Source organism: Podarcis erhardii, assembly GCF_964252035.2.
Source record: "Podarcis erhardii genome assembly, chromosome: 6".
In the NCBI taxonomy this organism is placed as follows: domain Eukaryota; kingdom Metazoa; phylum Chordata; class Lepidosauria; order Squamata; family Lacertidae; genus Podarcis; species Podarcis erhardii.
Window position 1 is genome coordinate 47811562 of NC_138510.1, and position 26862 is coordinate 47838423.

At 43.1% G+C, this 26862-nt stretch overlaps 2 long non-coding RNA genes across 2 annotated transcripts; one reads left to right on the plus strand and one right to left on the minus strand.

Moving 5' to 3' along the window:
- Positions 1-1459: 1459 nt before the first annotated feature.
- LOC309344360 lies at positions 1460-9923 on the minus strand. The gene is made up of 2 exons (XR_014157693.1): positions 9863-9923; positions 1460-1695 (listed from the first exon to the last, which is right to left on the minus strand). It is a non-coding gene; the product is annotated as an uncharacterized lncRNA (long non-coding RNA).
- Positions 9924-18757: 8834 nt separating this feature from the next.
- LOC309344361 lies at positions 18758-20521 on the plus strand. The gene is made up of 2 exons (XR_014157694.1): positions 18758-18841; positions 20044-20521. It is a non-coding gene; the product is annotated as an uncharacterized lncRNA (long non-coding RNA).
- Positions 20522-26862: the final 6341 nt, after the last annotated feature.

Sequence of the window (26862 nt, forward strand, 5' to 3'; positions counted from 1 at the left end):
CTTTGGTTTGGTAATGATATTGTGTTACTGCAATAGAAAATGAAAAAGGAATTATAATATAATAAGTGGGGCCTTTCCTTCTCACAACGTGTTGCAGCTTTTCTTTATTAAATTGTTAAGTTATCTTAATAGTCCTTTCAATAGCCCAAAAGGTTCTGGTGACATGAAAATTTGTTTAAATTTAATTGATTACTTCAGAGGCAGGATATCCATCAACCAAACCCTCTTTAGTTTTAATACAAGTCTTATTATAAGCAACACAATGGCAATGCATGGATCTTGGGCTGGTACCATTTCTGTAAAGAAGGCATTACTTTGTGCCATGCAAATATAATGCTAGAATTAAGGCTTGCCTCTACAAGGTCTCAGACTGCAATCCTAAGCACACAAATAAGCCCAATAACATAGGGGAATCTACTCCCAAGCAAATATGCATAGGATCACATGGCCAATTTGCTTACAATAAAATAATATAGAAATGGCTTAAAATGTGTTCCTTCAGAACCAGCCCCTGGAACCCGTTTGCAAGACCCATGCTCAGCCTTAGTACACGTTAAGTAAAAGATATTTTGGAGCATATGCAGAGTTCCTTTTCCTTTCCACTGATACATCTGGATTAGAATAAAGCTTAGACTCCAGCATGTTTCATTTGAGCAGATGCAATCCTATTACTTAATGTTGGAGCAGGAATAATAAACACATTCTTCTGGGGTTTAAGACCTATAATATTTGGCTTTTTTCCTCCCTGTGTGTCACCTTTGTTGTTCAGACAAGACAAATGTTATGCAAACTGAGGGCACCAACCTCCTGTGGGTCAGATTACAAAGACTGCCCTCATGACGCTTAAGCCAGCGTGGCACCAGATACTTTGGACTACAGCTTCTATCAGTACTAACCAGCATGGCACCAGATTGGGGAAGGCGGGCATAGGAACATAGGAAGCTGCCATTGGTCTGTCTAGCTCAGTATCATCTATGCTGACTGGCAGCAGCTCTCCAGGGATTCAGACAGCAAGTCTTCTCCCAGCCCTACCTGGATATGCAAGGGATTGAATGTGGGACCTTCCGTATGCAAGACTCATGACCCTTCCACATTGAACAAACAAAAAAAAAGCCATTTCTTTCATCATCTGAAAAGGCCGCTAAGGCCAGAGCAGTCCACATCAGAGATCTCTCTTTGCTATCTGTCTCTATTCTCTTTCTCTCTCCCCATTTCTCATGTGCCTGCTTAGCGACTTCCATTTTCCAGGCACACCACAGCAAAATACCTCCATTCATTCATTCATTATTTCATTCATTATTTCATTCATTTGTTTATTATCCACCCATCCACCCATCCCAACTTAAACAATGATAAAAGAAGCCTAGTCATCTTTGGGGGGGGGGGGCTCTTCTCATCCTTTCCCAATGCAACTCCTCCAAGTGGAGAGTCTTAATTACTTGACAGCATCTGCTTAGCATTAAATCAATGCACCCATTTAGTCAGATTTCACCAGAGACAGTGGTCCTCCTGGTGGAACACTTGAAAGCTGCAAGAGCCGCTTGAGGGCAAGGCAAGCATTAAAAGACCTCCTGCCTGTTGCTGATGTATCCAGGGGCTTGTTGTCTTGCAGCAGGAGTCAGCTCCTCGGCTGAAAGTTAGTTTCCCCCAATAAAAATTCCAGATGTTCATGCTGACAGATCCTTTTCATTACTTCTAATGGAACAAAATTGAAGAAGTAAAACCTTCCCTCAGTAGAATTTTGAAAGAGAGTAGAAGGCAGGTTGCTAAGCAAATGTACTCCTGGGGTCAGAAAAGGAGAAGGGAGGGGGTCAGGTATCTACCAAACACAGGCATTCCTTGACTTCATCTTGTCACCTTGCTTGCAGTGAGATGGTACTTCCTCTTTTAAAAATAATAATCCAGATTAATTCCCATTGACTGCCACCTCCTCTTCATCCCCTTCTGACCAGCCAAAAAAGCTAGCAAAGGGTTTTCTGATCACAGCTCAGTGGCATGGAAACATGATGCGCACTCACAGCAACTATCATCTCCAAGTGCCACACGTAGCTGGAAGAGGCAAAAGCAAACCCCGATGACTACTTGCAAGGATTTCACCAGGGAGTTGGAGCTAAATTTGCAGAAAGAGATTGCCTCTCAGTGAACCACTGCAAATACAATTACCTCTTCTGAAAATGATGGGCTTGAATATTGATCTCAACCATGTTTACTCAAAAATAAGTTCCACTGGCATCAACATAGTTTACTTCCAAACAAGCGTACTTAAGGTCAAATCTTTGTCACATGCCCATGGAAAGCATACTCCAGGTGTATTCTCTCCCTTGGGCAAATAGTTCACAGCTCTCTTTTTGCTCCCCTGAAAAGGGATGTTATGGTAGGAGTCTGGTGAGAAGGCAGATAATGAGATAAAAAAAATTGGTAGAAAAATTGGGTGCTCTTATAAGGTACTGGAGTAAGAAGGTTCAAGACTGCAGATCTGTTTATATTATTTGGACCTTTATGATTTTAATTGACTCTGCTTGGTTATGATATGGAAATCTGCAATCTGTTTTTTTTAAGCTGGACATCAGCTTATTTGTTTTTCACAATTTCACCCTTTCTGTCTTTTTTCTGTATATTAAAATGATCAACAAAATAAGATTAAAAGATGTAAAAGGAAAGGAAATGGATGCTTGCTGGTTTGACTGTTGGGAACCCTGGAGTAAAATTGATAGTCTCCTTCCCCCCTAAATAATCAGAAGAGATGTGCATTCATTCTGCATTCATTCTGTTGCACTGGAGAAGTGTGGTACAATCCTTGCCGCTGATGCAGAATGACGCCACGGCTACAGATGAGCCTTAGAGGGAACTCCTAATTGTGTTGGGATCAGCTCCACTCAGGAGCTAGATGGTGGCCCAACACTTGACTAACACTCAGCACTGATTTTTTAAAAACAACAACAAAAAAGGTACACAAAATGACATTGTCATGGAAGGGAGGGATAGTGTTGCTTCCCTTTAATGCCCTGTGTGAATGATCCAATAGAACAGGGGTGCAGAACCTTTCTTTTTCCTGTCAAGAGCCCCATTCCCTCAGAGTAATCTGTTGGAAGTCACTTGCTGGTGGTGTATGAGGTCACAGCCGATGGTGGGTGGGCACTTCCCCCCAATCTTTTCCACCCCCTTTCCTCCCTCTCCCACATTTTGCTCTCCAACCCCCCCCCCCATGTATACAATAAATAGCTGAAGGGGCATGTGTGTGTGTGTGTGTGTGTGTGTGTGTGTGTGTGTGTGTGTGTGTACTGCATTACTGTGAGAATCCTGTAATGTGGCTTGTCACGTAAACAGCATCTATCCATCAGCTTAGAGCTTCTTTATGCCCGAAGACCAGGACTGAAGACTTTCACCTGATTGGATGCTGTGAATATTGATCACTGCTTGATGAATCCACACTGTCCCACTGAGTAATTACAGGCTATTTCACAGTGTAGCAGCATCCATCAAACTGCTGGTAACACGAAAGGAAAAAAAAAAAAAAAGCAACCATATGTTTGGAAAGAGCTTCCCTTTCCTTTCCTGCATTATTTTCCTCTTCTACATAAGATGAAACGCTCCACAATCCTCAATCCATTTACTCTTTGATGGCCTTATTGATTCCAGTAGAATTGGTTATATATTAGAAGGTTCAGGTTAAAAACACAGGAATGGCCAGACTGCTTCATACACTCGTCCATCTGCCTCTGCATCCTGCCCTATCAATCAAGGCCAGTTAAGAGCCACAAAGAAGCACAGGCAATGGCAGCATCCCCCCCACCCCCCCACCCCCACCCCCCGGTGCTGACCCATGGCATCTGGTAGCCAAAACACACCGGCTCAGAACAGAACTGCACTTCTGATCATCAGCTTGCATCTCCCAACAGTTCTATCTGTACTTCATCTAATCATTTTATATGACAGTCGCCATTACAATTGCAACCTTGATGTCTGATCTGTTTTCAACTGTGCCTTAAGATAGTCTTGGAACCCAGGAGAGTAATCACATTGTCAGAGCTCACAGCGGGAGCAAATTGGTGTGCCGGTAACACAAGAGACAAGGTAGTGACTCTTTGGTGAACACTCATTGTCACCTGTCCCCTGCCCCACATGTCACCGCCATTGCATAGCCCTTGTGTATACAATACGGAGCTTATTTATTTATATGTAAAAATATGTTTATAGTGCTATTCAGTTTTTTTAAAAAAAATAATAATAGAGGAAGGGGAGTACACAAATTCATGGAGGACAAGGTTGTGAATGATTGCTAGTCATCATGGCTGCTCCCTGCACCAAAGGAGGTATGGATCTGAATGCCAGTCTTTGGGGAACAACAGTGGGAGAGAGCCATTGTCCGGATGCCCTGCTTGTGAGCTCCCCATAGGCAACTATTTGGCCACGGTGGAAAATTTGGAGCTGGACTAGACGGGCCTTTAATCAGACCCAGCAGGGCTATTCCTATGTTTGGTCTGTGTGCAGGAATACCCTCAGTGTCAATATTAGCTATGATCAGAATCCTGCATCTCTCCAGTGCTTCTGGAAACCATGGCGGGGAGAGTGCTTTTGTGCTTAGGTTCTGCTTGAGGGTTTTCCACAGGCATATGGGGGGCCACTGTGAGAACAGGGTGCTGGGCCAGATGGGCCATTGGCCTGACCCATATGCAAAGGGGCATTGCCTGTTGTGTCTCTTGAATGGGAACCTCTCCTGGTATAGGTGCCAAATTGCTTTTGAGGCCGAGGTGACTTTCAGAAGGAATTTGTGCTGTGGCATATGGGATGGGTGCATGGGGAGCTCTGCTGCTTACAAAAAAGAACCAGGAAACCCTTCTAGAAATGCTCAAATCCAAAGCAGCCCATGGGATCCAACCCCATGTATCCAACCTACATACAGTGGTACCTCTGGTTAAGAACTTAATTTGTTCTGAAGGTCTGTTCTTAACCTGAGGTACCACTTTAGCTAATGGGGCCTCCTGCTGCCGCCATGCGATTTCTGTTCTCATCCTGAGGTAAAGTTCTTAACCTGAGCTACTATTTCTGGGTTAGAGGAGTCCGTAACCTGAAGCGTCTCTAATTTGAAGCATCTGTAACCTGAGGTACCACTGTATCTATTCCTGCCTTGCATTCCTCTTAATGCTGTCTGAAGGCTTTGCTTGTTTCCAAACAGGCAGGTGCCTGCTAGCCCTGCAGGCTTACGGCCCTCATCTCATCCCACACAGATTTCAGCCAAACAGCCTGGATTTCTATTACCATCTGCAACACAAGCCAACTGCACTGGCTCAGGAACGGAGTGACCCCCCAGCTCCTGGCAGGAGTCCTGCAAATTAATTGTGCAGTCTTAATTAAAATTAAGTAATTTTTCATTTGTGCCCGAGCCGGTGCTTTCCTGATGATTTATTAAAGTCAGCTACGGGTAAATTAGTCACACGCTGACTGTCGTTGCTGTATGACGGATGAGCTGGAAAGCCACGAGCACAGCAAAGAGGGGATGTGTATAGCATGACTGGCCTTTCCCTTTCCAGGCAGCCATCTCTTCTTCTGCTTTGGGGGTGATGGGATCCTGCTTTTGAAGATGCACCCCAACACTTTGCACCACTAAGCAAAAACACAAAGCTTTCTGCTTGTTTCATGCTTAATGGTTTTGTGTGGCTGCAAATGGCGTCCCTTCTCTGTATTGTTTGGGGCTCCCATTCTTGCCATTGCATTTAATTATGGTACAGCTGAAGGGATTGGCACAGCTTGGAAGAAGGCCAAGCCTGCAACAGCACTGCCAAAGACCTGAGCCTCACAATTGCACCAACTATGTAGCTGGAGCCACTGGTCTACAAGCACGTCTGCAAGGCAGCTGTGAAGATGTCCCCAGGAGTGTGTCAAATTAGATGCCTTTTACGCAGTGGTGGTAGCCAGAAATTGCAGCATGCACCACTTTTGGGACCCATCAAGAGACCAAGGAAGCAGCATATGACTCATTCACCACCACTTCTTCCTGCATGTTATCTTGATTGGCTCACACTGATGCCTTTGAAGTACCATCACCCAAAATAAGCCTGCTGCTATTGGCCACTCAGGGCTCTGATTTGCTTGACCCTCTTTTGCAGTTCATCTCTTTCCTTGCAGTATCAGCTCCTGATTGCACAAATTGCATATGATAATCATAAATTACAAACTGATATTTTTCCCCTAGTTAGCCATACCCTTGAAGGAGAATGCTGCTGCTGCTGCTGCTGCTGCTGCTGCTGCTGCTGCTGCTGCTGCTGCTGTTGCATAGAAGCTACAGTCATTGATATAAAGAATCTCTGTCTCAACTCTACAATGCTCTGGTTTACCCTCTCATAGCTTTTTCCAGTACCACTCTCACTCCACTCCCGTGCTTCAGCAAAAAGCTCCCCTTATTGCTTCCCTAAAGCTGGAATGGGGAAGCCGCTTATCAGCTGATCCACTAAAAGCCGCTAAACCGCTAATAGCGCTAATCCGCTAAGCTGTCAATGGGCTTGCTTCGCAAGACAAAAAAAACGCTATACGAAGAGCCTCACGGAACGGATTAATTTCGTCTTGCGAGGCACCACTGTACTAGTGTACTGGAAGAAGCAAAGATCACCAGTGTTGAAGCAATGATTCTTCAACATCAACTTCATTGGACTAGTCATGTTGTCCGGATGCCTGATTATCGTCTTCCAAAGCAACTACTCTATTCCGAACTTAAAAATGGAAAGCATAATGCTGGTGGTCAACAAAAGAGGTTTAAAGACTGTCTCAAGGCAAATCTAAAAAAATGTAGTATAAACACTGACAACTGGGAAACACTTGCCTGTGAGCGCTCCAATTGGAGAACTGCCTTTACCAAAGGTGTCATGGGCTTTGAAGACACTTGAACTCAGGACGCAAGGAAGAAACGTGCTAAGAGGAAGGCACGCTTGGCAAATCCACACTGTTATCAACTCCTGCCAGGAAACCAATGTCCCCTCTGTGGAAGGATGTGTAGATCCAAAATTGGCCTCCACATTGTTAAAACCGTGTTTATGGAAGACAATCTTACTCGGCTACGAGTGGAAGAAGAAGAAGAAGAAGAAGAAGAAGAAGAAGAAGAAGAAGAAGAAGAAGAAGAAGAAGAAGAAGAAGAAGTTGTTTTGTAAACTCCCTTTCCATGAAGTCTGTCTGTCTGCATTCAATCCAGCTTTTGGGGCAGGTCCACCCTGGCATGCAGTGACTCCTAAAGGCAAAGCATCTGAGGCTGACATCTTGCATTGCAAGGAAGGTCAAGCAGGCAGCAGAGAGATGCTGTGGGGATTGAGCATCTGGGAGCCAAATATGCTGCGTTGCCTGAATTCTCCCTCTGAAATACTACAGGGATTTAAGCTGCTGGTCCAGCAGTTGCCCCCAAGCTCCTTCCCCAAGGCACCCAGGCTGCCCTTCACATCACGCTGCTCGGTAAAGGAGTCTGCTGTTCCTTTTTTCTTTCCACCTGCTTTGATTATGATTCTGCCACTGTAAGCAATGCTGATGAGAGCACAGGACTGTCAGCTGAGAAATATGGCATTATACAGCTTAATGGCACAGAACTCCTGCAGCCCTGGTGTTTGAGAGAGCCCATTAGTTGACTGATAGAAACATAAGATTATAAAATAACTATTTACTTTGAGCCTGCTGACACTATTGTTGAGGCACAGACAGCGGGGGGGAGGTTCCCTCTGCAAGAGATAGCAATGCAGGCAGAGTGTCGGCAACAGGGGAATTGGATGGTGCGTGGACTGCAAATACACCCCACTCACCCTCACCACCACTAGGAGGAGCCATTCCAAGGCTGCAGCTGGAAATCACAAAATGGCATCTTGTAGGGCAACATGGCAGTGCCACATGCAGTACAGCTGTCACCTCCTGGCTTCTCCTGCAGAATTTCTGCCACCTACCATCAATAAAGTTTCAGCAGGTCTCCATTTTCATCCCACTGCAAGAAGCAGAGGAGTAAATGAACTGCCGCAGAATTTCCTGCAGAATTTCTGCCACCTACCATCAATAAAGTTTCAGCAGGTCTCCATTTTCATCCCACTGCAAGAAGCAGAGGAGTAAATGAACTGCCGCAGCATTGGGCTGCTCCTGCAAGTGCCTCTTTGCTCCAGAGATGAGTTTAAGAAATTGGCATTGTCTTTGCTGTTAGAAAGTGGCAACGTGACAGTAGTTCTTAGAGTCAGGAGAAGGATCGTTCTGTTTTGCCAATAAGCTTTTGCTTGAGCAGAAGAGTCCTGCTGGATCAGGCCAAAGGCCCAATTACTTCAGCATCATCTTCTCACAATGAACAACCTGTGGGAAGCCTGAAGAAAGGGCCTGAGCACAGCAGCACTCTCTCCACTTGCCATTCCCAACAACTGACATGCAGAAGCACACTGCCGCCAACAGGGGAGGCAAGACAGTCACCCCATGGCTAGCAGACACTGATAGCTTTATCCTCCATGAATTTGTCCTCTTTGGAAGCCATCCAAGTTGGTGGCCAACAAGTGACTTGGTGCTCTGAAGTGCCCAAGTCCCCTGATTGGGAACAGTTTTGCATTGAACCCTACCCAAATGAGCAGGATTTACTCCTCTGCTCAACAGATTGTTAGCTGATTGACAGGTGGGAGTGGTTTCAAAAAATGGCCTTCCAGGTTGGAACCCCTGACAGAGCAAGATTTGCCCAAAGGATGGCGTTTCCTCACCTTTGGACTAGGGCAATGGGTCCCATTTGTTGCCATGGAATCTCCTATGCCCATTTCACTTCAGCAGCTATTTGTGAAACTTGAAGCCCAGTGCAACTGTGCCCCTCCTAAGCATTTCAAACCTTGTCAAGTTACAAATGTACTTAGTGTCGTTTTGCCACGACTCCTTGATCCCACAGTAATGATGACTCCAGAAGTCGTTTTTCTAACTCTCAACTATCCCAAGCCACTGGATGACTACATTGATTTCTAGCTGAGAAATAACCTGGGAACAAATTAAACTATCAAAGACCCACATGATCTCACACCCACACCCACAACCCATTGTCTGTATCCTTGGTCCCTGCATATTTGGATGCAAGCCCCCATGCTTGGAAATCCCTCCAAACCACATTGTGAAGCAGGTTCTTTTCCAGTTCATGTCCCTGACATGAAGTCTCCCAGCCTTCCCCCCAGGTGTGCTTGTGTAAAAACCCATATATAGTCTCATTCCACAAAACTGGAGACATTTGTCTCATCCTAAGGAAGACCAGGCTGTTTGCAAAGGATGTGCTCAAATATGAGCTAATCAGGTTAATGCTCTGTTTTGTCAGCAAGTGCTGCCATGGTGCTATTAATGACCCCTGAAGCATGAAGAGTGTTGCAATACAGCAGTCATCTCAAGGACAAAGAATTTCATGTACATCTGAGCAGAAACCACAAGTGTTTGTGACTGTGTGTGAACCCTTTCACCTGATCTAAAAAGCATCCATCCTTTTTGGCGTGATTTCCCACCACCCCAAGGTGCTGAAGCGTGCAGGGGCAGAATCTACCATCAGGTGGGGTAGCAATATGTCGGCTTCCCAACTAAGACCATCCAATTATCATAACACAATAGGCAGGAAAACACCAGCATAGCCAACACCTGTGCTTTCCTTCCCAGCATCCGTTGGTGCTTTCTCCATCTCCCCGCTCCCTGGACACCCATTCAGAGTGAGGGTAACACAGTGCAGAAGAGGAAATGCAATAAAACCCAAAAGAAACATCAAATAGCAGAAACAAGGGGCAGGGACAGCATACAGTTGTCATAAAAATGCATTCAGAATACCCCAACGTGGCCTAGGAAGGGAGTTCTATAACTTTGGAATCATCACTGAGAAGGTCTAGTTGATGAGGATACTCACAGGAAGGTGATGGAGGACGGATGGAGGCAGGGAAGGGAAGAACTCCCAGGGTGGGAGGCTGGAAGAAGAAATGGAAGTTTCCAGCTGAGAGCTGGGAGGGACCACCCCCTTTTATTTGTAAGATAACGGTTAAGAGAGTTCTGTATTTTATTTCTCTTTCTTTTTCCTCCTGTTTTCTCTGCTTGCTTTCTTTCTTTCTTTTTCATTTAAATTAGTTTATTTTTTATTGTATGCTGAAAACTTTCAATAAAAATACACACACACACACACACACACTCTCTCTCTCACTCTCTATCTAAAGTGCTTTTTTCTGGGGGAGGGGTGCGCAGGGGTACGCATACACCTAAACATTTTGTGAATCTAACGGGAGAAGAAACTTTTTTAAAAATAAATTACCGTAATCATTTCTTTTGTAGCACGGTGAATTGTCAGTTCCATTGCTACCCCCAATGGCGGCCTCCTTTCCTGTCACAGTGTTTCCTGACTCTCAGGTGGAATGAGAGTACCCGTAAACATTTTTTTAGAAAAAAAGCACTGCATGCATGTGCATGTGTGTGTCCTATTCTGCACACACACACACACACACACACACACACAACTTCAAATGATCAGGAGCATACAGAGGAGGACTTCAAAGTAAGCTTATACAATATCAGGTGGCCCTAAAAATATATCCTGGACCCAGTAGATTTAAGGCTGTAAATATGAAAGTGACCTTTCAGTTGGGATCAGAAACTAACTGTAAGTCAGTGAAGTTGCTGCAAATATGGCATTACAAGCCCTTTGTGGGCTGCTCCACTCAAAATCCTAAGAGCAGCATTCTGAAGCAGCTGTGGTTTATAAGCACTTTTTGAAAGCAGTCATGTGCAGCTCTTTACAGTAGTACAAGTGAGGCATCACTTGGCTGGGCCATTCCTCTCCAAGAAAAAGCCTAAGCCTCCCGGTCTACCACCAGTTATATACCTATCTCTAGATCAGAGATACCTTCAAGCAACAGGACCTCCCTATATCTTCATTAAGCATTGTTTTGATCACTCTTATCATCATTGGGTGCCTCCTGATTGTCACTATTTTGCAGGAGGGATTCGGTTGCTTACTAGAACATTAGGTTTGTGCAATTGAAGCAGATTAAAGCACTCTGTAGCCCTAGTGCAACAAATCCGCTTCGTGTGTGTTTTTTTAATAACCTTTTTGCAGTTTGGAAAATGACTGGGAAGTTCACCGAAAAGTGGGGGAGGAACAAATGATGAAGAGGAACAGGTGTAAACAAAGCCTATCAGGACGAATGATCCTTGTTTTATAATCAACCCATGAATGAATACAAACAAATGCTCAATAAAGACGGGGCATATTCTAACCACTGTGCAAGTTTTGTGCAAGCAAATCAGAATGAATGTCTCCAAGCCCCAGTTCAGAACATCCACTGCCTTGGTAGGAAATGGGTGGCAGAGGGAGGGAGAGAAAGTTGGCTGTCACCAGCACAAAGTCTGGATGACTTCCCCCAGCAGTGTCAAGAACCGATTGAATCCTTTGGCACTCCACAAGCAGAAGGCCAAGGGGAGGATCTGCACTACTTTCTGGAATCTACCCTGAAGGAAGGTGAGGACAGGTGACCTCACCCAGGCCCGAAGTCACCCCCCACCAAAGCTTCTCAGAGCTTTTCAAAATCATTTTTCTCAGCAGCTAAAAGGCATTAGCTAAGCATCAGAAACATTCCGCTTGCTGTAACTAAAAAGATTGCAACAAAGGTAGGGAACACAGTCCATTGTTTCTCTTTTTTTTTTTTATAATAATTTTTATTGATTTTACAACATAAAGAAAAAACAAAACAAACATAATGCGACTTCCCCAAACCTCCCCTTCACTGCATCCAAATTTCAAAATTTTTAGCAATTCTTCATCCCATTTTTATATTTAATTCTCTTTAAAAAGAGTTTCTGCTTTATAAATTTCGATTTATAGCTGTAATTCTTAGTGTCCAATCCCCTGACATCTTAACATTCCGAAATTTTACAACAATTTTTAAGATAGATTTTAAATTTTTTCCAGTCCTCCTCCACTGTCTCTTTCTTCTGGTCACGGATTCTGCCGGTCATCTCTGCCAGTCCCATAAATTCAGTCACCTTGGTCTGCCATTCTTCCAGAGTAGGTAGTTCTTTAGTCTTCCAATACTTCGCCAAAAGGATTCTTGCTGCTGTTGTTGCGTACATAAAAAAGGTCCTATCTTTCTTTGGTACCAATTGGCCGACCATGCCCAAGAGAAAAGCCTCCGGTTTCTTTACAAATGTCCACTTAAGGATTTTCTTAATTTCATTATAGATCATTTCCCAGTAGGCCTTAATCTTTGGGCAGGTCCACCAAAGGTGATAAAAAGTTCCTTCACATTCATTACACTTCCAGCAATTGTTATTGGGCAAATGATATATCTTTGCAAGCTTGACTGGGGTCATGTACCACCTATAGATCATTTTCATTATGTTCTCTTTCAGGGCACTACATGCCGTAAATTTAATACCTGTGGTCCATAACTGCTCCCAGTCAGCAAACATAATATCATGACCAATATCTTGTGCCCACTTAATCATGGCTGATTTAACCGTTTCATCTTGTGTGTTCCATTTTAGCAGCAGATTATACATTCTAGACAAATTCTTAGTATTGGGTTCTAGCAATTCTGTTTCTAACTTTGACCTCTCCTTCTGAAATCCTAGTTTTCTGTCCTGCTTAAAAGTTTCATTAATCTGGTAATAATGTAACCAGTCTCGGACTTTAGGTTTCAATTTCTCAAAACTCTGTAGTTTCAACTTTTCACCATCATATTCTATAATTTCACAATATTTTGGCCAGTCTGTATCCATGTTCAATCTTTTTACCGCCTTAGCTTCCATTGGTGACAGCCACCTGGGGGTTTTACTTTCAAACAAATCTTTATATCGATTCCATACATTATACAATGCTTTCCTAATAATATGATTTTTAAAATTTCTATGTACCTTTACCTTGTCATACCATAAATATGCATGCCAACCAAAACTATTATCATAACCTTCCAAGTCCAGAATGTCTGTATTCTCAAGAAGTAGCCATGGTTTCAGCCAGCAAAAAGCTGCTGCTTCATAATAAAGTTTTAAGTCCGGCAGGGCAAAGCCCCCTCTATCCTTTGCATCAGTCAAAATCTTAAATTTAATTCTGGGTTTTTTGCCCTGCCAGACAAATTTAGATATATCTTTCTGCCACTTCTTGAAACAGTCCATCTTATCTAAAATTTGCAATGTCTGGAACAAAAACAACAATCTCGGCAATACATTCATCTTAATTACAGCAATTCGGCCTAACAAGGAAAGTCTCAGTCTTGACCATATATCGAAATCTTTCTTCACTTCAGCCCAGCATTTCTCATAATTATCTTTAAATAAATTCACATTCTTAGATGTTAAGTTCACCCCCAGATATTTTACCTTTTTAGTAATTTCCAAACCAGTTTCTCTTTGAAAACTATCTTTTTCCCCCACCGTGAGATTTTTTTCCAACACCTTTGTCTTGTGTTTATTCAATTTAAAACCTGCTACCTGACCAAATATTTCAATAAGTTCCAAAACTCTTTTTGTACTAGTTTCTGGCTGTTGTAGTGTCAAAACTAGGTCATCTGCAAATGCTCTTAGCTTATAATGTTTAGTTCCGACCTGTATACCTTTAACCAGCTGGTCTCTTCTAATCATGTTAAGGAAAACCTCCAGTACCGATATAAACAATAGAGGGGAAATTGGGCATCCCTGTCGTGTCCCTTTCTCTATTGGAATTTCATCCATAACCATACCATTTACAATAAGTTTGGCCTTTTGCTCAGAATAAATTGCACTTATACCATTTTCAAAGTTCTTGCCTACCCCCATTCCTTGGAGATTCCTCTTCATAAAGCTCCAACAAATATTGTCAAAGGCTTTCTCTGCATCCACAAAAATCAAAACAGCTTTTCTATTTATGTCAGTTTCCAAAAGTTCTAGAATATCTATAATATTCCTCACATTGTCTGACAAATGCCTGCCTGGTAGAAAGCCTGTTTGGTCCCTGTGAATCTCCTCTAACAGCACTTTTTTGAATCTTTTTGCTAGAATGTCTGCAAAAATTTTATAATCCACGTTCAAAAGTGATATAGGGCGGTAATTCTTGACTTGATGTTTCTCAGTTTCTGTCTTTGGTATAAGTGAGATGAATGCTTCCTTCCACGATTCGGGAGCCTTTTTCCCCTCCAAAATTTGATTGCAGACTTCTTTCAATGGTTGTATTAACCAATCCTTCAATACTTTATAATATCTCGCAGTTAATCCATCTGGTCCTGGTGATTTTCCCAGCTTCATATCCTGGATGGCACTCTCTATTTCTTGATCTGTAATTTTCTCGTTTAAACTCCTTCTGTTGTTTTCAGAGATTTTTGATAGTCCGTATTTTCCAATAAATTCTTCTATCTCCTGTTCATTTTTTGGCCCTTGTTTGTATAATTTCTTAAAGAAACTTTGAAAACAATTACTTATCTCATTTGGTTTATTAATAGACTTCCCATCTACTTCGAGTGATGTCACTGTATTCAATTTTTGTCTCTTTTTCAGTTGCCAAGACAGTAGCTTCCCACATTTATCTGCAGATTCAAAAGTCTTTTGTCTCATTTGTTTAATTTTCCATTCTATTTCCTGGTTCGTCAATTCCATATATTGTGTTTGATAGAATTTTATTTCTCTTAATATCTCCTGGGATTTAGGCTTAGATCTCAATTTCTTCTCCCCTTCTTTTATTAGATTCCAAATTTTCTCTTTCTTCTCATTCTGCTTTTTCCTCTTTATTGAATTCTGTTGTATTAGGAAGCCACGCATCACGGCTTTACTTGCGTCCCAAATGATTCTTTTTTCTGTGTCTGATCTCAAATTGATCTCGAAGTAGTCTTTAAGTGTTTCTTGGGCCTTTTTGCAAATTTCCCCATCTCCAAAGAGAGTGTCATTCATTCTCCATCTAAAGGTTCCAGCTGTTGTCAGTTTCATTTCCATCTTGACAGCATTGTGGTCAGAGCAGGTCTTTGGGCAGATTTCTGTTTTTTTAACCTTTGATGCCAGATTACTAGAAATCCATATTTGATCAATTCTAGTCCATGTCATTTTTGCTTCAGAGAAGAAAGTCCCCTCCCTTTCCAGAGGGTTCCTAGTTCTCCAAATATCGATCAGATCCATAGTGTCAGTCAGGTCAAAAAAAGTCTTTGGTAGTCTTCCGTCATTAGATATTGTTTGTCTTTGGGCCTTATCCATGTTTGTAGAGACGACTCCATTCATGTCACCCATCATTATAATTTTAAAGTCCAAAAAGTCCATTAAAGTCTCATGCAACTTCTTGAAGAATTCAGCCTTCCCCTCATTTGGTGCATAAACTCCAACAATCAATATTTTTTCTCCATAAATTTGGATTTCCACTGCCAGGTATCTTCCTTGGTCATCCTTAAAGATCAATTTTGGTTCAAATTTTTCCTTGACATAAATCACAACTCCTCTTTTCTTGACTCTATCTGATGATATAAATTCTTGTCCTAATCTCTTGTTTGTTAAAAGTTTTCTATGTATCCTGGCAATGTGAGTTTCTTGTAAACAGATTACGTCTAGATGTTCCTTCTTTAATAAATGAAATACTTGGCCCCTTTTTCGAGGGTGGTTCAAACCATTGCAGTTCCAACTGAAGAGTTGCAGAGACATTTTGGTTACTGGGTAGACCTTCCACCGACTGCACCAAGTTGTTGTTCCTCCTCGGTCGGTGCTCGGTTCAGTCCAAATGATAGATTTGAGATGTCCGGTACTTCCTCCTCGCTGACAGTTCCTTTCTGAAGATCCTCTTGATTTCTTTCCAAAAAGAACTCTTTATCCTGGTTTGTTTTTATTTTAATTTTCTTCCCTTTGTAGCTAAAGGACAGCCCTTGTGGAAATTCCCACCTGAATGGGATATTATTCTTCTTAAGTAGATCAACTAGTTCTTTAAATTGAGATCTAACCTCCAAAAAGTATTTAGGAATATCCTTGAAGATTTGAATCTGAGAATTTTTAATGACCAAGGCCTTCTGGAAATGTAGGTTCAATATTTTGTCTCTTTGTTCCTTTGATCCTAAGGTAATTAAACAATCTCTTGGCTTCTTCCCTTGCTTCCTGCCAATCCGAAAGGCTGAGGTTATCATAAATTCATCTTCCTCTCCATCTAGCTCATCATTCCAGAAGTCTTGAAATTTGTCTGTAAGGAATTCCCCGAGCTTGTCCTCTTCCTCTTCTGGAACCAGTCTTAATTTCAGATTCTTACTTTTCCTTTCCAGTTCTAGTAGGGCTAATGCTGAATCATGTTCATGTACTTTTTTTACAATAGGCGCAAACTTTCCTTTGGTTTCTTCAGCAGTGGACCTAGCACTCTCAGCTATTCTCCTTGTTTCCGTAGATTCTTGAACCAAACGGTTTATAGAATCTGTATTAGATGAAATTGTTGTTGTATTCAGGTCTAGTCTTGTTGTCAACTCCGTCAATTTCTTTGAGTTCTCTGTAGACTGTTTAGTGAGTTCTGCAGATTGCTTGGTAAGTACTTCTAGTGACTGATTTATTTTAAGCAGGGCCTGTGTCATTGACTCCATTGATGCTGCTGTTATTTTTTCTTGTGCAGCTGCTGCTCCTGATAAGGAGCCTCTTTTTTGAGCTTGTTTTTGAGCCTGCTTTGTTTTACTTCTTGTTGAAATCTCTTCTGGCGGGTTGCTCATAACTCAAGGTCATTCACACAGGAAAGTTGCAAGTGGAAAATCCCACTGGATACTCCGTAATGTAACTAAAGCCCTCTAGAGGAGGAAATTGTAACCGTCCAAAGGCACCCAGAACAAAGAAACAGAAAGTCCAAAGGCAAAAGTCCCATTAAAAGTCTTTAGTTTGTAGCACTTTACTGTTAAAATTGTAATCCACCAAAGTCCCGAGTATGTTTCAAAATAAGTCTTATTTTGTAGCCGCTGTCCTTTGACAGCTCACTTGACAGTTCCTTTTTTCAGGCGATCGCTGCTCCGGCAGCCTGGCCAGAAGTATCAGCAGCAGAGGTTTTTTATTCCTTATCCCTTTCTTTTGCAGGTTAAATTAATTCTGTTTCCTCCCCCCCTTCTCCTGCACAACAGGGGGGAGATCCTTTCGATGTCTGGTTTAATAAGAGTTAAAAGGAAAGTCCATTTAAACACAGCTTAGTCTTTTCATTGCTCCATTAATCATGCAGTTCCGGGAGGCTGACTTCCTTAATTTTGCCTTCCCGTTTTCAGCCAAATCTTCTAAATTTTTTAAGTCCCGTCTTACTTTTGCAGTCTTACTCACGGGTATTGTTGTTGCCAATCGTTGATTTCAGAAAGGAATCGGCGCTCTCCGTTAATGGCGACGCGGCTTCACTCCGTAAGCTGGGTAGCGATCCTCAGCACCGCGCTCACCCCGATGCCGCTCCGGAGCCTTTAAAAAGGCTCTTTCACGATGCCGGGGGGGCGCAAAGGTGCCCACCGAATCTCCTTGCTCACAGGCTTCAGCGCCTGTGATTTTAGGGGTCCCCCGCTTGCCGTAGCGGGTAAGACCCGAACTTACGGAGCAGTCCTGCCTCGGAGCTTGAGGCTAGGACCGCCATCAAACGCTGGCGCCGACCGGAAGTCCACAGTCCATTGTTTCTCAGGCCTTTCTGATGCCTTCTGGCCTTGCTAAAGAACCACATTGCAACTTACTTTCTGTCCGGTAACCATGCCAGAACAAGAGATTGAAACATATCTGAACACTCTGAAACCCCTTTCCTGGGAAGGGTGCCAAGAGTCCCAAGAGTCCCAAGACAGCTTTCTGTTTATGCTCAGAGGATTCCTGAGGGAGGAGAAAGGAGGAGGGAACTGGAAAGGGGTATATATGCTTGTGCACATGACTGTGAATTTCGTGCATGCTTTTTGTGACTTATCACACTTGCTCCTTCTACCAGTTCATGGATGGTAGAAATAAAAGCCTTTTCTCCGAAACTATTCCTTGAGTGTCTGTTGACTCCCACTTCCCTTTCCCAGGCGCAATATTTTTCCCACCCGAGGGCAAAGCCTCATAAGGCTACAACCCCTAGATAGGGCCAGAATTACTGCAAAGTGCCCCCCTCCCCCCGTTGCTAAGAAATCCAAGAGCATCAACAAAGAAACATTCCATGTCCATTGCCCAGGGAACATCATTAGAAGCACGATTACAGTATTACAGCATAGCATATTTGAAACAGAAAGCAGAAGGAGAAAGCCCCACTTGTTCTTATTCAGAGGGAATGTATATTTAATACAGAACTCTGAGGGGGATGCAGAAATCTGCTGCGTTAATACTGGGAACCTGCAGAAAAAGCAACCATACATATAGTTAAACCTCTCATGATGACCCCCATCAATAGTAAAATCATTATGCTGGCAAAATGATTTTATTATTATTATTATTAAAAGATTTATATGACAAGTCCTCACAAGATGGTTACAATACCAGTCGCAAAGCATATAAATCAGCCACTTATAATCTCCAATTGCACCCCTTTGAAACTGGCAGAAAAAACACCAACAAGGCATGAGAATTAAAATTATTACTAAAAAGCATATTGAAATAAAAATGCTTTGAGGGTTGTTATTTTAATGCCAGCAATGAAGGGGCCACATGTACTTCATAGGCGATCATATTCCATAAGTATGGGGTCACCACTGAAAAGGCCCTGTTCCTAATCCCTGTTAGTCTAAGTTCTCATATTGATGGACCAGAGAACTGATCCTCCAGAGCAGATCACAGAGTTCAGGCAGATTCATACAGGGTAGCATCAATCTCTTTGTGACATCTGGTGCAACCAACCTGTGGATCCATGGGGGGTGGGGGACACCAAACAGGAGTACCGGAAAACAGTCTGTTGCTGCATTGCTCAACAAGAAACTAAGTCCTATTCCTTTCCTACTCAGTAAGGAGCTCAATATTGCTCTCTCCTCAGCCCCCTGAATCTGGAGTATTTTCAGCACAGCATATCTCATGAGTAGGCAAGGTAAGGCCCAGGGGCTGGATCCGGCCCAATTGCCTTCTAAATCCGGCCCACGGACAGTCCGGGAATCAGCGTGGTTTTACATGAGTAGAATGCGTCCTTTTATTTAAAATGCATCTCTGGGTTATTTGTGGGGCATAGGAATTCGTTCATTATTTTTTTCCAAAATATAGTCCGGCACACCACATGGTCTGAGGGACAGTGGACCGGCCCCCTGCTGAAAAAGTTTGCTGACCCCTGGCATATCTGCTCCTTGGGGGCAGAATTACTGGGGGGTAAACCCACATACCATTTCCGCACAGAGGGAAAATCCTTCCCACAGATTCCATCATTCTGTTACTCCCCTTGTGCTTCTAACAACAACAATACATCATTGTTTTCTTGGATTTCTTAAGACCTAGGCTTCTTGCTTGACCCGACAATAGAGGCGGCATTTCAGCCTGGCACCTGCACATTAGGGAGGTCATTTGGTGAGATGGCAGCAAGCCACCATTGCACATCATCAGGAATGAGGAGTTAATCCTTATCCCAACAGCAAGCACCATTAAGTTTTGTCACCTGCTATCCATCTGCCCGTAAAGTGCTCATTCTGCACTGCGCTCTCTTATTTTGTCACGGGCAGATGAGCCTGAGGTCAGTCCATCTCAATGGGCCACGGCTGGGGACCATATTGTGGAATTCCCCGAGATTGATGTTCGACAGGGGCCTTCAGGTAAGAAAATCCTGAAGAATTTATGGCTATTAAATCAGTGCTGGGTGACAAAGAAGTGGAAGCATTCTTAGAGGCAGGGTGCCATAGGAATAGCAATGAGTGTTCTTCACACGTGGAAGACAGTGGGGGATGAGAGCGATCCTCCTCCTTTGACTCTTTGCAGATTGCCGTAGTCGGTGCCTTTCCCCCAGAAAAATAGGTGACGGAACTCAGCTATTGTTATTACAGTAAGTTACAGGGCTACTTGGGGCAGCCCTGAACAGATGCTGGTTTGACAACAGCCACGTTCAACCACACACGGAGATGCTAAAAGCTACGGTAAGTTGTCTCCCTAGCTGGTTTGGGGATCATCCCTGTTTCTGGTACAGGTGAAATAAATGCAGCTTTGCCTCCCTCGTCCTCTTCTATTCAGGTGGACAGCTAGGACAGTTTGGAAGGGCCATTGTGCAAATTTGTGTGTGTGCACAACAGAAGACACCTGGCCAGAAAGCTTAAAGCCTGCCACCACTACACAGCAGACCGACTGACCCACAGGTCATCCTCCTTTCCAGGACTCCAACTGGATGCAGCGGGCAAGTGAGCAGACGATGCTGCTGCCGCCACTGTGTCAAACCATCCACCCAAGCCTTGCAATTCAAAAGGCAGCATGGAAACCTCGTCATACAGCTGAGGGAAACCTGTTTGGCTGCTTCTGGTGCAGATGATTGGCTGCAGCTCCTGGCAAGGGCCTCTCCTCTGCCTTCCTCCAAGGCTTTGCCATTCTTCGGGGGCAGCAGGTGCTTGTGTTCAGAGCCTTTCTTATATAACACAACAGGAACTCACAACAGCGGAGGCACAACTTTGCCGTTAGCTGCAGTGCTTGCTAAAATAAATGCTGATTCACTGTATAATTATCCACTGTTGATTTATTTATGTGATGCTAATTAGGCACACATATACGAGTCTACGGACAATTAGATTCACTGCTGTAAGATTCTGGTTTTAAATATGTATTTATGTAATCAGTGCTCAGTCTATAGCCAAATCTGGCCACGTTTGAGTGTATAATCATCACTCACGCTAGTCGGGACTGTGGTTCTAGAAGCACTCCTGTTCTTCTCCCCCAGGAAGCACTCAGGCCAATCTTCCTCTGCCAAAGGAAGGGAGCCTCCAGGCAAGAGGGAGTATTTTTAAGTAAGAGTTCTGGAAACCAATTGGCACTGAGTGGTACCATTTGAGTGCTGAAGAACCCATTAGCTCAGCAGTCCCTTCTGACTTCACACTTTCAGATTCAGTTCTGAAAACCACATGGAAACACCCTAGTTTGGAGAGAAACAAAGTGTATTGCAAACTACCTATTTTCAGATGAAAATTTAGCAGAGACACTATCATAGCGCTTTACACTCTCCACTACCCTGTGGGGGAAGGAGAAACATACAGCGACTTATTCCCCATCTGCGGAAATACAAAAACTGACAACCTGGAATCAGCTCCAACATTCCCCTGGTGAAAATCGGGACACGAGAGTGTGGCATCAAAAGACACACATTTTTTGTTACCATGCTGTCATGTGAGTCAGTTTACTCATGCGACTCCAGGAGATGTGTGTCTTTTGGCACCGCACTCTCACCCAAATCATCTGACTCACATGAGAGGACAGCATCAGCTGTGGTCACCAGCTCATTCCAAAGACATTCTGGGATCAAATCAGAAGCCAGGATGTCTGGGAATGTCCCAGTAAAATAGGGACGGTTGACCAATGGTACCAAATAGTATGGGAAACAGCCTTATTAGAAAAACTAACCAACAAACTGAAACTGACACGGAGACAAATAGAAGAAGACACCTCCCCTTTATCACACACACAGCCCAACAAGACAAAGACAAGAATCCACCAACAGCATACGAATCAATATGGCTAATCTGATCCAAAAACACCCACCCACCCCACTCACACATGAAAACAAAGTTCACCACAGCCAATCACAAACAAACAACCATACCCTAGGCCAACCCCAACCTCTCTCACCACCAAAGGAACACAAGCGAATAATAAAGAGAACCCGCGCACATACATTAAGTAGAACAGAAGCATTGCCACCCAACCCAACCCCAACCCCACTCACCATGCCCCCCTCCACCTCTCTCCCTTTTTCTTTCTAAGGTAACACTGATGTCTCAACAAATGAAACTGATCTATAGAAAATGTATCTTGAAAAAAGAGACATTGCACATACTTTTGTGAACCAAGAAATCTTTAATAAAAATATGTCTTAAAAAATATATATAGGGACAGTTGGAGAGTATGCTATTGTATGTTTCTCCTTCTCATCTCAGTGCAACCAGAAATGTGCATAGCACCTAAATAGTCTCATTTGAATGTCGCATCTGCAGGTAGGACTGGAAAGGTCCCTTGTCTAAAACCCTGCAGGGATGCTGAAAGTCAGTGCAGGACTGACCTAGATGCCCATTAGCAAGGGCCCAGTGGTCTGACTCAGTATAAGGCAGCATTTGATGTTCGACCTTAACACTCATACCAGATGCAGCCTCAGATTACGTCACTCACTCTTCCCCCCACCCTGCACCACATCCTCCCCCTTTTGTTTACCATCTAGCCTCCTGAAGAGTTCTGAAGAACTCTAAAGCTTCAGTTTATTCCTTTGACAGACCTCCCATGATCAGCAGCAGCAAAATAAATTTTGCAGACTATAACACACCCTCGCATAATGCACTGTATACAATTAAGAGACTCCCACTATTCTCAGTGCTGAATTTGGGTCAGCTGGTGTACAATTTCCCTTTTTCAAACATATGCATGGCTGTCGCTCAGAGTCTTCAGAATACAGAAGAACAAAGACCTCTTTAGCACTCCTTCTCCCCAGAGCAGAGCATTTAACATGTACAGTACAAGTGAATGAAAATGGACAGGCTGCCCATTTAATGACAGCTGGGCTGGGATGTCTTATCACATTCAGCTCTGGTAGGTAGAAAGGATGATTTTACTGCTAGTATGTTTATATTCAGCTATTATCATTCCAACAAGAAGGCAGTTTTGAGCCCAAAGGGCTGTGCATGGGGAGATGAGTTTCTGTGCCAGGAGATAGACGAGGCACTCATGCATTGGCATTAATCAAACTCCACACAGGGAGAAACTCCCCATGACATCGCGTCACTTTCCTCACTTCCAAAAGGTGAAATAAAGAAGCGAGGTATCCTTCTGACAAAAGTTTTCATCAATGAAAACCAAAATGATTCCTGCAACAGGCAGCTCCCACCTCCGCCCTCAAACCGAAACCACCTGCAGATGCTTCAAATGAGATGCAGTGCCATCCAAAAAAGGACAAGTCCATTAGGAGGAACAGGAATTTAATTACAGGGTATTTTATCAGCAGTTTGAGTTGAGGATCAAGAGGCACAACAGCAGAAGGGCCATCAAGGAAGGCAGATTACCAGAAATTAGGCTTCTTCACGAATCAGACTGACAGCTGTGGGAACCCAGAGAAGGAGGCTCTTTGCTCTCTGATGAGAGGGCTGGGAAGCTGCGTAAGTAACAGATAAGAGCGACAAAAGGAGGTGATTTCAAAGAAAGGGGGTAGGAAGCAGAGCTTGTTTACTGTCTGTCAGGGAGACCTGGAATGGTAAGGGCAGCACAGTCGAATCAGAGGGTGTGCAAGGTTTGTGTTTGAGTCCCATGTTTTAGTCCCGGTCCCTCACCTTGATGCAGTGTTTCCTAAACCTTTTACAGATAGGTAGCCGTGTTGGTCTGCCATAGTCAAAACAAAATAAAAAAATTCCTTCCAGTAGCACCTTAAAGACCAACTAAGTCAGTTCTTGGTATGAGCTTTCGTGTGCATGCACACTTCTTCAGACACTTCTTTCGTGTGCATGCACACTTCTTCTGAAGAAGTGTGCATGCACACGAAAGCTCATACCAAGAACTAACTTAGTTGGTCTTTAAGGTGCTACTGGAAGGAATTTTTTTATTTCCTAAACCTTTAATATCCAGGCCACAGGGTTTGAGGCATTGAAATGAGCTCACTCCTGAACTCCAAAAGATTATTCATATATTTCCACAGCCAGCTCCCAGAACAATGGGCTGGCATCTTCCTCCCAACTTTTTTTTTTTTTTAATAATATTTATTAAGTTTTTAACAAAAAAAGGATTACAAAACAGTAAACAGTGAACAAAGAACACACAAAGAAAATACAAAAACCGAAATTTAATGTAAAAAGAAAAAAGAAAAAAGAAAAATCCCTCTTTCTGATATCTTACAATCATTTACTTATTTTCCTGACTTCCTCACACCTCCCTTTTTTGTATTCCATTTAAAAATTTGTTCAGCAAATTCCTACCCTCTTAATTTACCCTTAATTGTTTGTCCTCACATATTCTAACTTCAAATTTTCATCTGATATCAATCCCTTCTTGCATATTCTTATTTTGTCTTATTGCTAGAACCACTTCGTTTCATTCCAACATTATTAACATTCAATAATTTTATAGTGTTTCTGTAGATAGATTTAAAATTTCTTCCAATCTTCTTCCACCGACTCTTCTCCCTGGTCTCGGATTCTGCCAGTCATTTCCGCCAATTCCATGTAGTCCACCAATTCCATGTAGTCTGGCATCTTCCTCACAACTGTAGGATCGCTGCGCTAATATCGCCTCTGAGTCAGAGTTCACAAGGATGGGACCCATGCTTTCCAGACAATGGGGTGTGTCTGGAATTCCCCACAGTTTTCAGTGGCAATACTTTGATCCTCTGTTACTCCCTCCCTGAGATGATGTCATACCTCTCAACTGTCCCGGGAAAACCAGGACATCCTGTTTTACCATGCAAGAGCACAGCGGCCATTTTGGATGCCACAACCTCACCCTGAAAAGGTAGCTCCAGTGCCAAATTAAAGCCTGTGGAGACCCCTAGGCAGTCGAAATCTCTAGGGCTCCCCCACCCCAACAAATTATCTCCTAATACGTTCTTGATTTTACCAATCGACAATTCTAATAAACTAATTTTATTACACAACATTACAGATCACATGAATCACCCTGGAAGACGCACAGCCTGGTTTTGAGCCTGGACATATTGGAGGGTATATGATGTCACTGCCCATATATGAGCAAAAAGGGGAATCAATACTACCAAGGGTTCCCCCACTGTGACAGGCATAAAGTGGTGGATGCTTCTACCTTGACAGTTTCCTTTTTCATGGCACACTTGAAGTCATCTTACCGCACACTGGTGTGCTCTTGATGCCAGCACACCTGTAGAGGTCAGAAGTGGGGAAACACCTATTGGTATTGCTGCTAAGACTCTTATACTTCACTACAGAAGCATATAGGGATGGGGAACTAACTCTATTTTGCTTGCATCTTAAAGAGAAATGACCCATTTCGCACTTTGTGAACCAATGCACAAACCAAAACATAGCTACCCTTTGAAGTTTGCACTTAACCAAATTTTGTGATGAAATTCTCCAGACAAAGAAAATAGGCATAAAAATGAACACGTCGTGGAAATAACTTACAACCATGCATTATATTAGGGATAGCTGCTTGCAAAACAGTGTATGTTAATCAAAACTACATACAAAAATGTGTTTATTAGAAGAAATTCACACTAAAATGCCAATTTAAGTTTTGCAAAGATTTTGTGTTTTTAATTCACAAATTGCTGCAGAAATGTGGAGAAATGGATTTAATGGGAAAAGTGATAAATGGAAACAACTGAAACAGACAGAGTTATCCCTTCCAACGAGTACGATTTACCTTTACTTAATTTCAGCTGTAAGGCTGGTCTGCATCACTTTTAACTTGGTTTGATTTTTTCCCCTTCAGTAGCTTGGTTGATTGCTCTTTATGCAGGTGTGCAGAGTTGCTACCTGTGTCTGTGCAATTGAAACCCTTCAGCTCATTCAATCTGTAGGCATCACCTGTCATGGCTGCACAGTTTAATGTGAAACACTGGAAAAACATATTTGGGGCTCTCTTGACTATTTTCTCTCTCTTTTGATTCTTGTCAGTGCAGAAAACATGCAGATGACACTGCAAACTGTGCGTTTTCCACCAATGTACATTTTTACAACTGCGTTAGAGAAAGCAGCAGCACACAGGGAGGCTTTACTTCACTTGGGGAGTTGTGACTTGATGTGTAGTGCATGTACGTATGTGTCATGAAAGGTCTGCTCTGTGAATGCAAACGTATTTCCATTGCACCAGCCACCAGATGAAGATCTGCCCCTAAACATAAGAGGCATGTGGAGGCGTCTGTCCTCATCGGGCAGGATACGATACATTAGGCAAGTCTGTATGTGCATTTTTTGGTCTTCCTGCCTGCTGTGCCAGCAAGACAGATGGCCAGCCCTGGAGCAAAGCGCAGCTGGGAGCATGTTACCCCAATGTTGCAGCGTCTGCATTATTCCTCATATTCTTTCAGGAACAATTCCAGGCATTGTAGAGCTTAGCCCAGCGTACCTGCCTCTTCTGTAATGCCCGCTTGTGATTTCTAACTTTGAAAGAGAGTGCCCCCTTGAGGCTACTGTCCTTGCATCAAATGAGAACAGCTTCACCACGCAGAAAAGCATTCTCTATAGAACTCCCATCCCCCCCTGGAGATATGCCAGAATTTCTATATGTCTGGCTTTGGGTACCCAAGTGAATACAGTGTTGTGTGGGTGGGTGTGTTGGAGAAGCTGAATACAGTGGTGAGTGTGTGTTTCTGAAAAGGTTTTGTGAAGCATGATCTGCTTAAATGAGTTTCAACTATATAATTTATATTTGCTTTGTAATGTATTCTTACCAGCTTGTGCCTTTGGGCTGGTGTGGGGCCCTTCATTTGACTAACTAAAGGACCATCATGAGAATTTCTCCAGTTCACTTTTTCCCAAGATCATTTAACTTTTTGAAATTTGTATACAGTAGTACCTCAGGTTACATACGCGTCAGGTTACATACGCTTCAGGTTACAGACTCCGCTAACCCAGAAATATTACCTCGGGTTAAGAACTTTGCTTCAGGATGAGAACAGAAATCATGCTCTGGCAGAGCGGTGGCAGCGGGAGGCCCCATTAGCTAAAGTGGTGCTTCAGGTTAACAACAGTTTCAGGTTAAGAACAGACCTCCGGAATGAATTAAGTACTTAACCCAGGGTACCACTGTACAAGCATTCTTCTTTCTACTCTCTCTCTCTCTCTGTGTGTGTGTGTGTAGCTAGCATCACACAGGTGGTTTTGAAGCATCTCCAGACCTACA